The sequence below is a fragment of the Heptranchias perlo genome, chromosome 16 (assembly GCF_035084215.1).
Source record: "Heptranchias perlo isolate sHepPer1 chromosome 16, sHepPer1.hap1, whole genome shotgun sequence".
Lineage (NCBI taxonomy): Eukaryota > Metazoa > Chordata > Chondrichthyes > Hexanchiformes > Hexanchidae > Heptranchias > Heptranchias perlo.
The window spans coordinates 40,247,826-40,263,263 of NC_090340.1; the positions used below are offsets into that span (position 1 = coordinate 40,247,826).

At 40.1% G+C, this 15,438-nt stretch overlaps 1 protein-coding gene across 2 annotated transcripts in view; it reads right to left on the bottom strand.

Annotated features, from left to right (window-relative positions):
• The window catches only part of ap1g1 (adaptor related protein complex 1 subunit gamma 1), a 108,357-nt gene extending 103,812 nt beyond the window's left edge, over positions 1-4,545 (bottom strand). Inside the window, exon 1 of one of the 2 annotated variants that reach the window (XM_067997997.1) lies at positions 4,446-4,545. The gene's annotated coding sequence lies outside the window, so the exon portion shown is untranslated. Of the gene's footprint in view, positions 1-4,357 lie in introns of both variants that reach the window. The other variant, XM_067997998.1, reaches the window with a different exon arrangement.
• Between the last annotated feature and the right edge of the window lie 10,893 nt (positions 4,546-15,438).

The window sequence follows — 15,438 nt, forward strand, 5'->3', positions numbered from 1 at the left end:
ATCCATTCTGCTACTTGTCCCGACTCTACATGCTCTGACCGTAGTCATGAGTCTACTATGTGGTACCTTATCAAAGGCCCTTCAAACATCCAAATATATTACATCTACTGCATTATCCTTGTCTAACCTTTCTGTTACTTCTTCAAAGAATTCAATAAGGTTGGTCAAGCATTACCTTCCCTTTTGAAATCCGAGCTGACTTTTCTTTATTATATTTTTGTTTTCTAGATATTTTTCTATTACATCTTTGAGTAAGGATTCCATTATCTTTCCTACCACCGACGTTAAGCTAATTGGTCGATAGAACCAGTCCAGAGAACAATCTCCCTTTTTAAATATAGGAATAACAGTGGCTGTCCTCCAGTCCTTTGACAGTATTCCCTTTTCTAATGTAGATATATATATCTATAAAAATAAAAAAAAAGTGCCTCTGCTATCTCTTCCCTAACTTATTTTAATATGCACGGACCCAATCCACTCAGACCAGGGGTCTTATCCTCCAAGTTTGATTAGTTTATTATCTCCCCCCTTTCTATCTTAAATGTCTTCATACCTTTTTTGATCTCTTCTTCTAAATGTCATGCCCACCATGTTAGTCTCTCTGTAAATACTGAGGCAAAGTAATTACTTAATATTTCTGCCATTTCACTGTCATTACCTGTGAGTTTATCTTGTATATCCCTTAGTGGCCCTATCCCTATCCTGATTATTCTTGTTATTGAACACTTTACTTATATTTCTTGATAATTTTTGTAGTTTCTCTGCCTTCCAAATTGTTTTTCTTTAGTAACTTCTACCCTAATCTTTTTATATTTCCTTTTGTCATCCTCTACTTTGTTGACTATGTACTTGGTGTATGCCTTTTCCTTCAGTTTCAATTTTGCCCTTCTTTCTTTATTCATCCATGGGTGTATCACTACTGGCTAGTTTGTTCTTGCTTTTTAGTGGGATATTTTTCTCCTGGACTCCATTAATCACAGTATTAAATGTTTCCCACTACTGTTCTATTTCTTTGTTTGTCAGTAAATTTTTCCAGTTTATTTTCTCCAGTTCCATTCTCATAGCCTGAAAATCAGCTTTTTTCCAATTTATTACTTTGGCCTTTGTCTTACTTATGTCCTTCTCAATCTTTATCTTAAACCTTATTATGTTGTGATCGCTATTGCCAAGGTGTTACCCCACACATACTTCACTTATCCGTTCTGGTTAATTTCCCATTACTAGATCCAGCAGTGCTTCCTCTCTTGTTGGGCTTTTTACATACTGAGTAAGAAAGGAGTCCTGCACACATTGTAAAAACTCCATTCCCTGTACCCCTTTACCTAAATAAACTTGTCCTGCCACCTTTGAAGACTTGTGAATGTACATCCCCAGGTTCCCAAAACCCTCCAGTACTGGGGTTTTCCTCGTGTCATTTCTAGCTTTGTTGTGGACTAATTGGTAGAGATCGACAGCTTTGATTAGTCAACAATTCCATTATCATTGTAATACACAACTACCAGGATGGTAGATGAACAAGATGGACCTTGGTCTTTTTTCATCAAGCAATTCCTATGTGCCAAGTAAAAACACAATTTTAATTGTTAAAAATTAGACCTATACTATCTTTCAATAAACTTCCAACAACATTGGTGAAATGTTATTGACCAAAATACCTCTCCACTGCTGTATATCCTCCACTAAAAAGTTCACTGCACCCCTTTGCTACGTATCCTGTCGAATTTTTCAGCAGCCGATTCAGCTTGACCAACTTGTGTGCATCATCACACCATTCATGCATGCTTATTATCGCCTTTTATATGCTGGTACACAGAGAACTTAATTGAAAAATATCACACAGGATCCCACTTTATTGGCTCACCTTAAGTAGGAATGAACAAAGCCTGAAAGTCACCTGATTAAGTTAAAAACCAAAACTTTTAAATGTTGGCTTAAAATATCTGGCAAATCTAGACTCCATTTATGTTTAGTCTGGAAGGGAGCAAATGAAAGATCACAAAAAAGTATGGTAAAGAGCACAGATATCTGGCACCCTCAGGATTGGACTCAGTATTCAATCACTATTGTCAAGTTCTCAGTTCACCAATGCCTCAAATTTAAAATTTGCATCCATGTGTTCAAATACCTTCATGACCTTGCTCCTCCCTAACACTAACCTTCTCCAGCCCTACATCCCTCTGCATTCCTCCAATTCTAGCCTCTTGTGCATTCCAGATTTCCTTCTCCCCACCATTTGTGGCTGTGCCTTCAGCTGTCTAGGCCCCAAGCTCTGGAATTCCCTCCCTAAACCTCTCCACTTCTCCCTCCACCTTTAAGACATTCCTTAAAACCCACTTCTCACCTGTCCAAATATCTCGTGGCTTGGTGTCAAATTTTGCCAGCTAAATCTCCTGTGAAGCACCATAGGATGTTTTACTACATTAAAAGCCCTATATAAATGCAAGTTGCTGTTCACTGCCAATGCTCACTGTCTAGGCTCATGTGTAAAGAATGGCTATAAGTATAATACAGAAATGTGCACAACCACTACAAGTCATGCTCTATGGGACAGAGGGAAGGAAAACTGAAAAACAAAGGTTTTGTTTTCAATTGCAGTCAATTAAAGTCTGGCTGAACCCAATGCAGTAAGATAGTGCAGGATGAGGGAATAGATTTTTAAAAAATCACTGCTTCTTTGAGGTACAAACATGAAATCTTACCATAATAAGCAAGCTTAATTTAGAAGCTGTAAGGTTAGCACAGATTTTGGATCTTCCTCTGTTAAGAATTAAGTAAAGGGCTCATTCCCCACAATGTTTGTCAGCATGTGCAAAAGCTCTCAAAACATATGCATTTTATTAAGAATCTGGATGTTTCAGACAAGGGAGGTGAACAGCTCTAGTACTTAATTAGAAAAAAGTTCAGAGATACATACACCTGACAATTTCTCTACTATTTCACACTTCAGAAAAAAAAATTCTGTGACTAACCTTCTTTCTAGTAAAGACAATCCGCTATCACTTTCTTCTACCAACACCTCACTGCACTCCCCAATCTTCAAAAATAGGTAAACATATCAGTAGTGGCACTCAAAACACTAATATATCAAACCACATGATCCTCTAAGTATTATATTTCACCTCTGAAATAACACTGTTTGACTTAAAAATTATGACTGCAACTCAGAATAATCACACCGCAGTTTATACTTTTTAAAAAACTACCCTTGCTAATTTGCTTTGAGGAAAAAAAAATCCAATGAACGCCACAAGGATGACCCGATCACAACTCAATGGGCTGAATTGAGAACTAGAGGTGCAACAGAAGCAGCCCAAACATAATGGATATAGGTAGAGATTCATAAATGCTTTCAGAATCTCATTTCCAATAATTATATGCTCAAATTCTGGACCAGTATGTATATAGGCTGAAAAAAAACAAAAAGGAAGAAACTATCAAAATAAGGAAGAGTTTAAAGTTGAGCTGATGACATAACAGGATGCTTTCTCAGTCATATTTAACACTTTACTGTGGTGAGCATGGTTTTACAGCAAAAAGTGGTATTGTAACAAATGCTTGCCAAAATGTCATATATTGAGTTCTACAGCATTCACAAGACTCACAGTCTTAAACTATTTCCTGGTCTGAAGTGTAGTGTCATCAAGAGTGCTTCCTTTTGGAATAGCACGACTGCCAGTTAGAAGCTTTGGCAGTCAGCACCATGAAAATTACCGCTAATGAAACAGAAAACGCGTTATAAAAAAATACTATATACACCAATATTTGATGTGATCGTCAGCATCATATTCATTTCAATCAATCTAGATTTTTTCCGGTCTATAATAACGCAATTACCCTAGAGTAACTTCATTCAACCCCAAAATATCACAATCTGATTGACAATATTAATGAAGCTACCCTCCCCTCGGTAAAGCTGCAGGAATAACAGCAGAGAAATTAAAAGTTCGAAAAGGCTAGCAAAACTATCGACTAGATCACTCAATACTATCAGAAATTACTTCATAGCTACATCTCAACAAGTCTCTAAACAACTCCACTACCTTTCCCTATATAAACAACCACTCTCCGAAAATGTAATGATCCATACAAGACTTTCCACGTAAAACTACTCTCCAGTTATCAATTAAGAACGAATATTGTACCCGCACAGCAGTTGTCTGACATAAACTGGGGAGCTGTGGCTTTCATAGCGCGACTGAAAGGGATCACTGCAATTGGAAAGTGGAAAGGGGAGGGAGCAAGAGGTCAAGCCAAGCGACTCGAACCACAGGCAGCAACGGCAGGGCCTCAGCCTCCCAGTGAGAAAACAACCGGGCAGGGGGAAGCGGCAAATTATATCAGGAAAAGAGAAACGTACATTATAATGGCCCGAATCACAATGTTGGAACTGTCTCAGGGAGACTCCAAACGTCGGCAGATACTCGAGTGAAAGTCCGGCCACCTACCAGCCGAAGCGATCAGATTGACGACTGCTCCACAAACCCGGCTCCTTCTGCTCACATTCAAAATGGCGGCCCCTCCAGCCTTATCACCTTGTACCGGCCGCGGAGGATGATGCTGACCTTTTCCGAGGAAAAAAAGGACTCGCACCACAAATATATACCATGTTTTTTTTTAAATAACTTTAGTGGGGAAAAATGCAATTTAACAAAGCTAAAAAATAAACTTTCATTTTATTTTGGCCGTAAATTACTGAATTCGCCGCAGATGGAGGATTTTTTTTGTATGTAAGCCGTGGATGTGTCTGAGAGTAGCGAACGAGTGCTGAGGATTTACTCGTGGCAATCATTGATGACGTCACTCAAGGCGAGTCACTGCGCTCCGGGTCACGTGGTTCGGTTGAAGGTCGAAAGGTTTCCAACCTGAAACATAGCAATTGGACGGTCAAGTACTTCCTTTTTTGAAATAATTATAATTAAATAAAATATATAGTAATCACGATAATTGGTACCGTATTTTCACAGATTAAAATTCACAGATAAGAGCAATCCATTTAAATCAAATGAAAATTATCAACATTATTCGTGTTTTACAAACCATCTCTGAATAAGTTTCAGTCAGGTTTCGGATAGCTGGGCAGTAGGTTAATTAATTTTTCCACCTCTGGTGCTTTGACACATTTTCGGGAAGCACCTGCAAGAATATGGTTAGCGCTAGCATTCCCCACATTTTTTATTTACACAATACTACAACTCGTGAGTGGAAAAGAAATCAAGATCACGAAGAAAATCGTGCGTTTTTTACACGATTAGATTTTGATGGGGTACATTAGGTTAAGAACAACCGCGAGAGAATCTGAGGTCCACAACTGTTCCACATTATATCAGAAAGGTTGACCAGTACAGATTGGGAGCTTAATGTATACTTTTATTATCTTTTAATGCAATTCATCAGAAAGCAAATATGTAATTTAAAGTCTTAGTCAATCTGCTGATGTGGAAAATAATTGTAAACAATTTTACAACACCAAGTTATAGTCCACAACGATTTTATTTTTAATCCCACAAGCTTTCGGGGGCTTTCCCCTTCCTCAGGCGGTGTGGAAAAGACAATTGTCTTTTAAAATCGTTGGACTATAACTTGGTGTTGTAAAATTGTTTACAATTGTTAACCCCAGTCCATCACCGGCATCTCCACATCGTGGAAAATAATGTTATTGCTGAGGAGAGGGTGTAAACAGCATAGCAGTTTTATAAAAGCAGTTGTAAATGTGGACATAGAAATTTATAATGGAAAAAGTTGATAGGAAATGTGCACAGGTGTAAGATTTTTAATATGTAGATACAACAACAACAACTTGCATTTATATAAAGTGCCTTTCACATAGTAAAACGTCCCAAGGTGCTTCACAGGAGCATTATCAGACAAAGTTTGATACCATGCCATACAAACACATATTAGGACAGAAAGAGGTAGGTTTTAAGGAGTGTCTTAAAGGAAGACAGAGAGGTGGACTGGTTTAGGGGGGAATTCCTAAGCTTGGGGCCTAGGCAGCTAAAGGCACGGCCACCAATGGTGGGACGATGGAAATCAGGGATGCACAAAAGGCCAGAACTGGAGGAACACAGAGTTCTCTGAGGTCTGTAGGACTGGAGGAGGTGACAGAGATAGGGAAAGGCAAGGCCATGGAGGGATATGAACACACAGATGAGGATTTTAACATTTTTTAAATAGACATGTAAAATGTATATAGCAGCTTTAAAATGCTCCAATTTTAAATTGAAATTACTGTAACTTCACAGAACAATTTTATAACATATACCTGCAGAAGTTCCCATTAAAATTTGCAACATGGTAAAGTTTTTAGAATATTTTCCAATAAAACGTAATTTTTAAAATATATCTTCATTTAACATTTAGATAGCATTTTATTACTTTTCCGTAGTAAGTGTATGAATTCATTACACTGTGCTGTAAGTAACAGTATGCGTTAGGATGATTATTTTAAAATCACCCTAAATAATTAATCCAATTACATTAACCCACACTTTTTAAATGAGATGCATTTCATTTGAAAAAGTAATTATTTTCTCTGGAAATAGAAAATAATACTATCACTCATGAGGATAGCACTTCTGTACCCTTGCGACTTCTTAAACCAATGCTTATAAATTCTTATATCCACTTTTATAATGGAAACTGCCTACAGGCTTTGTATCTGCCAGTTCCTTAGCCTGGACTGCAAGAAACTCTTATACTCCAACCAACCCTAATTCTCTGCTTCCTAAATTGTTGTCAGTTTTGCTATTTAACTATAAATAATTATATAAAATTGAAGCATTATATAAAAATGAGGAAAGGATATATAACTAAAATGTGGACTGAATGGGGACTCTGTCTAATTACCCCCCACCCTGTTTCACCTGAAAACTACATGATGCTGACTCTTTGTATACAATACCATGGAGATCAATTAGTATCTTATTAAAAATCAATGTGGATTTTCTCTTATAAACCTTACTACCTGTTGTCATCATTTCTCATCACATGTTTGTAGAAAATGTAAAGATTCTAACTGCTGACATCTATGAGGCAGAGAGAGAGAAGGCAGAGTGTCCTTCCTCATCCTTTGAATTTCTTTTAAAAAAAACAAGTTAATTTTGAGAACAAAGGGGGAGAAATTGGCCGGCTTCGCGCCCCTTTCTGACCACTAAATAAGTGTTTGGGGATGAATTTCTGATGGCGGTATCTAACGCCCTATCTCCCTCAGAGGTTTGGCAGCCCCCAAATTGGTTTGGACGACTTTTCGTTGCCCCAGGTGGCTGCCTGTATGGAGTGATGAAGTCATCAAAATATGTAAGTAAGGGACCTTCACTTCACTTCAATTTGTGAAATTGAATTGTGGGAATGCCGGTTCCTGGGCCTGCCCAGTGATACTTGGCACCAATAGTTGGCAGTAAGGCTGCATCAGCAATATTTAAAGGGATCCTCAGCTGCACTCAGGTAAGTCTCTGGTTAGTCGTGAGATATTTGGAAATGTTCCGGAAAGTCACTTTCTGGAGCTTCAGCACTTCTACTATGTAGGGGTTTCAGCTGTTTATTGTGGCAAAAAGCCTTTGGCTGGAGATGGAGGAGCAGTAGCAAGCAATCCAGTGGAGAACTGCAGCTGTTGGCACAAGAGGCGAATAAGGGCAAGGCACAAGAGCCCTTACAGCACGAGGGTCATCCACAGCAGATCTCCTACCTCAGCCTGAGTGAAGAGCAGTGTCTGTGGCACCTCTATTTCACCATAGAGGCTGTGACTGAGCTATGTCACTTGTTACAACAACAGCTGCAGTGCAGCAGCAGGGCATGCATAGCACTGCCTGTGGCTGTAAAGGTAATTGTGGCCATCAATTTTTATGCCTCAGGGTCACTCCAGGCTGCAACTGGTGACATCACCAATGTCAGTCAACTTGCAGTGCACTGCTGCATTAGGCAGGTAACAGATGAAACTCTTCGGCAAACAACAATTTCATCACCTTCCCTATGGATGCTGCCAAGCAACAGGAGGGGGCTCTGGGACTTGCCCAAATTACTGGCATTTCACAAGTTGAGGGAATAATTGACTGCACACATATTGACCTGCGTGCTCCATCTAAAGACTCTGGAAAATTTGTGAACAGGAAGGGCTTCCACTCTCTGAATGTACAGCTAGCGTGTGATCACAGGCAATGAATCATTCAGATCTGTGCCCACTTTCCTGGAAGTTGTCATGATGCATTTGTCCTGCGGTGGTCCTCAATCCTCCTACTGCCTGCTTGGGGACAAGGGCTATCCCATGACTACCTGGTGGATGACTCCTGTGAGGAACCAGAGCACAGACACTGAGCAATGCTACAATCAAAGCCATGCTGCAACCAGCGCTCTCACAGAGCAAACCATTGGTGTTCTAAAATAGAGGTTCCGCTGTCTGGACAGGGGTCCTTCAGTACAGCACCGGGAGGGTCTCCAGAATCATCCTGGTCTGTTGTATTCTCCACAACATTTCCCTGCAAAAGAGGCAGACCTTGGAGCCATCTCACGAAGAAGATGTGGAGGAGCAAAATTAAGAGGAAGACCAGTCAGCTGAGATCGAAAAGGAAGAACAAAGGCCAGTTATGCTGCCAGCTGCTGCAGCTCTACATTAGCGACTAATCATTGAATAGTTCCATTGAATCATCCTTCTCCTCAATGCACCCACAGTCCCTCCTACCTTCACAATTACTTCTTATACCCAGCTGATTAATGTCCTAATCTTGAACACAAACATCAAAGCAAAGAAAATAAAGCACAGCAACAAACTGGTTAATCACAGTTCATTTCAAGTTTGTTTACAGTGATGCTTGGGAACTACAAGAGTTTCATCTGTTACCTGCCTAATGCAGCAGTGCACTGCAAGTTGGGAACCATTTGCAAACCCATAGGGCATGTCTTCTGTGCTCTTTTGCCTATTCTGATGCTCCGACAAGGTTTCTCCAATTGCAACAGCATCGCAGGTGGAAGGCTTAGAGGGCCTGGCTGCAGGTTGCAGCATCTCAGCGGCAGCCAGGGTAGTCAGGCGCAGCTGGCTGTCTGGCACCAACATTGGCACTGGTGCAGAGATTGGAAGAGGACCAGATATGCAGTCATCCTGAGACAGAACAGCATTTGCCTCTCCCATGGTGCCAATGCCAGGGGAGAGGCACACAGAATAAAAAGGTGTCCAAGGATAGCACGTCACTCAAAAGCCCTTTCCTTCATTGCAACTTAGAATACTGTTGGCTACCCTCCCTTTAGACAATTAGTAATTCACATCTATGCCTTACATTTAATAACTAACCTTAGTTTGTTAAAGAGTTTCTCATGCAGTACTTTAGCAAAGGCCTTTGGATATCCAGGTTGACCATGTCATACAACATGTAGTCAATTTAGGATGCCATAAACTCAAAAAAGTATGACACTTACTGAAGCCATGTTGACTATCCTCTATTGATTTATTTTCATACAGATTTTCTTCTACTTTGTTCCTGATTGTCAATTCCAGTAGTTTTCTAATTATTAAGGTTAGCTTAATGGTCTATAATTGCTACCTATTACTCTGTCACCCTTTCTGAATACTGAAACTACTTTGCTTATTTCAAGTCTGTTGGAGCCTCCCCAGTGCTTCTTAAATCTTCTCACTCTCATATCCGTTATGTATACCAAGGTATTGTTCATATGTGCCAGGGAACTTATGATTTTTCAGCCCCTCTAAGAATATCTAGAACCTCTGCTTTACTAACATCAAAGTATCGGAGCACAAATGATGAATGTTTCATGTTGAATAGTATATTGTTATTGCCCTGCCTGCTAAATAAAAAATCTCCAAGAGTACCATTTAGCATGTTAACCATCTCCTATTCATCCTTGTATTTTTTGGATCCTATCGAAATTTAAACTTCTTCCTGACTATCCTCTTGCTGTTATTGTATTGAAATTTTTTTTTTGAAGTTATGACTTACATCTACAGATATATCCTTTTCCAGTTTTCTCTTGGTACCCTTAGGAGGAGCAATTGGAGCTCTGCTCGCCCGTTCTTCGGACCTAAAACAGGTGTTAAAGAGACGGATTTTGGGTGATGAGCATCCACGCCTGATCTGCACTGGAAGTGCGCCGACTGCCATATTGGTTCAGGTGACTTTTAGTTGTTCTGGACGCCCACCTGAAATAAGAGTTCAGCCAATTAAAATATTTAAAACAAGGTCCTCCACCTGTTTCAGGATGCTTTTGTGATATTGGCCTGGGCCAGCACCTGATTTGCTTATTCTTAAGCCTGTCAAGCAAAGCATGGCGGGAACAGTCGGGAAGCAGGCGCAAATGTGGTATTTAAAGGGATTCTCATTTCCATTCAGGTAAGTCTCTGGTTAGTCATTTTAGGCTGCTCTCGGCTTGTGGGCCTTTTTTTTGTGGCTATTTTGGCTGCAGTAGGAGTGTTTAAAAATTAGTCAAAATCACTTTTTGAAGGTGCCTTTACCTTCAGCAGAATTATTTTTATAGTGGGTGTTCTGCTGGGTCTACCATTTGGGCTGGAGGATGAGGAGCAGCACCAGCAAGGAAGATTGCAGAGACCAGGAGATGCAGCTAGAACAGGGAAAAGGAGAGGCCCCAACACTATGTGCATCTTCAGGAACTGCATTATGGGGAGCAATGTGAAGACCAACAGCTAAGTAAAGAAAACACCAAGATACTTCATCAGTCTTCATTTCATAATTCCAGAAATTTAACAATTGGGAACTAAAAATCAGCCTTGTGCAAACCTCTAGTGCCTGACTTCTATGTTCTTTTGCCTATTCTGGTGCTCCTTAGGATACAGTTTGGGAGGTGGAGGTTGCTGAACTTCCACTGAGAGGGCTGTGATGGGCAACATCAAGGAGCTGTGGCTGTAGAGGCATGGCTGCAGAATATTGCATCTTGACGCCGGTCGGGGCAGTCTGGTCCAGCGATACAACACTCTCAAAGCCCCTATCCACGCTCTCCTTTATGCTTTGAAAGCCAAAGGAGCTGCTTGAACCCAGAGCCAAGATGGCAGCAGTGTGTCCACAACTGTGCCCTCTGCAGTAGGGCTAGATTGTGAGCTGTCCCTCTGGCAAGCTGCTTCCTGGGCTGTCCTATCCCCATGCCCTTGATCCTGCATGCATGCTGAGGGCATCTCCCAGTGCAGATCCCTCTAGCCTACCCTCTGAACTATGCGGGATTCCATTCTGAGCTGGTGCCTAAAGTTGAGTGATGCTTTTTCTTCTAATGTGTTCCAATCTTCTTCCTCTACTCCCTAAGGGCCCTGCAGCTTCTGGACCTGAAATGGAAGAGAGAGACAAGGGTTAGCAGTTAGTGGCAAGGCTAAGCAGAGACAGATAAATGACTGGTCAAAGCAACTGAACTTTGTCGTGCAGATTGTGTGAGGGTGAGAGTTCTGTGAGAAGGAAAATAGAGGGCAAGATGTCCAGAAACCCTGCAGCCTCAGCAGTCGCCACGCTCCTGGCGCACCCCCGCCCACAATGTTGGCACTTCCTCAAGTGGGGACAGGACATGGAAGGATGGTGACCCTCCTCCTGTCCATTCCTGCTCCCTGGTATTGTGTGGCAACTTCTCCTGCAAGAAAGAAGATAGCCATGAGATGTTTTGAGGATTTGCATGCTGGAATAGAATAGGTAGATGTTGTGTAAAAGATGGCAGAGGTGTGGGGAAGTGAATAAAGTAATTGTGAGAACGGTAGCAGGTGCAGAATGTGCAGTAGCAGCAGCAGCAGGAAATTCAGGGAAGCACGAATATGTCTCGTGGCTCTCGTCCACATGATCTGGTGTTCAGAGCAATCACTCCCACCATTTCATAGGAACAGGAGTAGACCATTCAGGCCCTCGAGCCTGCTCCACTATTCAATTAGATCATAGCTGATCTGTACCTCAACCCCATTTATCCACCTTTCCATCTTTGCTCCATATCCTAACAAAAATCTAGTGATCGGTCTTGAAAGCTTCACTTGTCCCCAGGTCCACAGCCTTTTGCGGGAGAGAATTCTAGATTTCTACTTTCATTGTGTGAACACGTGCTTCATGATTTCACACCACAATAACCTAGCTCTAAATTTGTTATGCATCCTTGATCTTGAGTCCCCCACCAAAGGAAATAGTTTCTCTGTATCTACCCTATCAAATCCATTTAACATTTTAAACACCTTGATCAAATCACCCCTCAATCTTCTATACTCAAGGGAATACAAGCTATGTTTTTGCAACCTATCCTCATAATTTAACTAAGCCCCGGTATCATTCTGGTGAATTTGCGCTGCACCCCCTTCAAGGTCAATATATCCTTCCTGAGGTGCGGGGCCCAAAACTGAACGCAATATATCAGAAGGGGTCTGACCAGGGCTCCATGCAACTGAAGCATAACTTCCACCCCTTTATATTCCAATCCCCTTGAGATAAAGGTCAACATTCCATTTGCCTTTTTAATTGCTTTTTGTACCTATTTACTAGCTTTTAATAACGTGTACTTGGACTCTCAAATTTCTTTGCTCCTCTACAGTTCCTAGTTTCTCACTATTTAGAAAATACTCTGATTTATCTTTCTTGGGTTCACTTGCCCACATTGAACTCCATTTGCCGTAGTTTTGCCCACTCACCTGATCTATGTCCCTTTGTAACTTCCTGCTCCCACCTGCACTACTTACTATAGGGCTTAACTAATTTCTCGCCCCAATCTTTTTGTTGACTTCTGTATAATTTTATACTCATCCAGTGGTCACCCTCTCAATTTTCCCTACAAGCTTTATAAATATTTTTTCTGTTAATCCACTTCAGAGTATTTTATTTAATAATCTTTTCTAGCACTTAGGTATGTTTGTCATATGTGTCCATATAATGTTTTTGAAGGATGCCCATTTATCCTTGACAGACTTAATTCTCAAGTAGTGTCCCCCAGTCCATGTTGGTGAAATTCATACTCCTGAAGATTGCCCACCTGCAGTTGTGTACCTGGTTTGGTTGCATTTCTGCATTGATCCGAAATCAGGATGAACGTTATTTTGGTACAGTCACTGTTGGCTAGTGGTTCAGCTTCTACTCCCAAAAGTGTCCAAGTCACTTACAAGGACCAAACTAGAAAGCAGCTGCCTCTTGCAGGCTCCAAGACACTATATTGACAAGTTCAAACGTGGGCAGTCCCAGTTTGTTGGGTCGGTTGACGTCCATCAGTATAGCTTCCTTTTTTTTTGAACTCCGCTTTCTAATGTCAAAATCACAAGTTGTCCTCTTCATTTTGGCCAGGTAGTCTGTAGTCAACCCTAAATGTTGTCTGGACCTCTTTCTCATTAAGCACATCTAGACAAAGAATTTCATATTATAGCTTTTCCTGCAAGCTGGTTTGAATAACTTCCCATAGGTCCTTTATGTATAAGGCAACCTTTCCTGTCCCCCTATCCTTCCTGAATGCCCTGTACTCTGGTTCAGTCGCAGGTCTTAGTAATTCCTATGATACAATAATTACTAGTTGCCAACAATGTTACGAGTTCCACCATTTAATTTTGAATATTTCTGGAATTCATGTATATACTTCTAATTATGGTCTTTGTTCTCAACCTGGTTGTCTGTTCTTGCTATCTGGTCCATTGATTACTATCAAAGAATTCCTAGCTTCTGTAATATAATACAGCTTAATATGGGTGAACCATGCATTGGCTCTTTCATGGGTCTGGAGATTAATTAAGAGATGTACAATCTACATGGCAACTTGACAGTCTTTTCTCCCCCTTCATGGTGTCAAGATCAAGTGTGTTTTTGGTGTTTTAGGACAGAAAAACACAATAGGACGTTTATATTTTTATTGCTCTTCTGTACTGGCATTTACAATACAACAAGGCTTAAAAGATAAAAATGTAATCTTCTACAAATGTACATTGTGTTCCTTCCATTAACAAAGTCATAAAATATAAAAACAAATTGAAGTGTGAAAGAGCCATAAGTTGAATTCAAATCAGTTGCATAATAGCTTTAAATATTTATAAAACTGCAACAATTTTTCAATATTAATGTTACATGCACAATGGTCAAAAAAATTAAATATACTGAAATATGCAATGGCTCAAAATGAGCTTCACTTTGTTTCCAACCTCAAATATTTTGATATTAGATGCTACTACACAAAAGGAAAAAAAAAGCAAATGACTACCAGCACAAACTACTAGTTGTGTAAAACTAACCTGTCCAAGTACTTTGGTAGAATACAAAGAAATCATCAACCCTGCCATTTTCAAACATGCCACCATGCAACTACAACACTGCATCCCAAGATGGGACAAAACATTTCAGTGGCACTTGTAAATTATGGCACTTAGAGCAGTTTAAGTACACAAGTCCAGTCAACCCTTGATGAAAGCAATGACTATAATGAGAGCACAAATAATGTACTTAAGAGTTTCAGTAGTGACTGATACAATGTTGTCATATTCACAACGGATGAAAGGGATTATTATACAAACCATTGTAACTTGGCAAAAAATGTTAACATTCACCAGAAAACTGAATTTTTAAAAGCATCTTTTAGTAATCCAACATGAATTCCAAGGGCTACAGTGTTGACATTGAGTTGATAAAGCAAAAGTCTTACATGGCTTCCTGCATCAGACAGCACGCATTTAAGTTTGTTGATTTTTGAGCAATTACTTGTGATGAATAATGCATCGGACAGGGCAATAGCAAAAGCAATTTTACGTTAGCCCAATATTCATAAAACTACCTGTACAAGTCAGAGAAGAAAGAAAAAAGTGGAGAAACTTCTCATTTACTAGGTATTGGGAATGCACATTCATAGCATCTGAATTTCTTTACAATAGCAGAGAAAATTTGTTTAATTACTTCCTAAATTTGCATGATCTACAGTTCACAAATTTTAATTAAGAAATGCCAGGTATTGCAAGTATGAGCAACTAGTTATAGCTTACATAGATTAGCTTTATAGGTATTGGAGATTGCAAACGATAACAAAGCTTCTACATGACCCCCCTTGTAGAAACTGGAAAAAAAAATCAATCCATGGGCACTGTGATGGCACACCAATGCAATTAGACAAAATGTGCTCATAATCTCCTTTGCACTGTGCTGTGTGAAATGCTGTAGGGATGCCAGGCACTTTCCCCACAGGAGGGGGAAAAATTGAAGGTTGATTATCCTAGGCTGCTCTGCTATGCCTCTTATGAACTACTCAAGAATAGCACTGGAGGCAGCTTTAGAGCAGCTTCCCTACCACTTTACTGCAGGAGGTGAGCAGTGAGAAAGAATAAAGGGCGAGGGAAGAAGTAAAAAACCTTCAAAGAAACCATACAAGCTACAAAATATTAAGCATACCAATGGCAAAGAGAAAGTGGAATGTTAAAATATTCCATTATTTCATGTATAATGGGATTTCCAATGAAAAATCAAATTGAAGGAAATTTTAGGGAATTACCACTTTTAAGAAGTATGT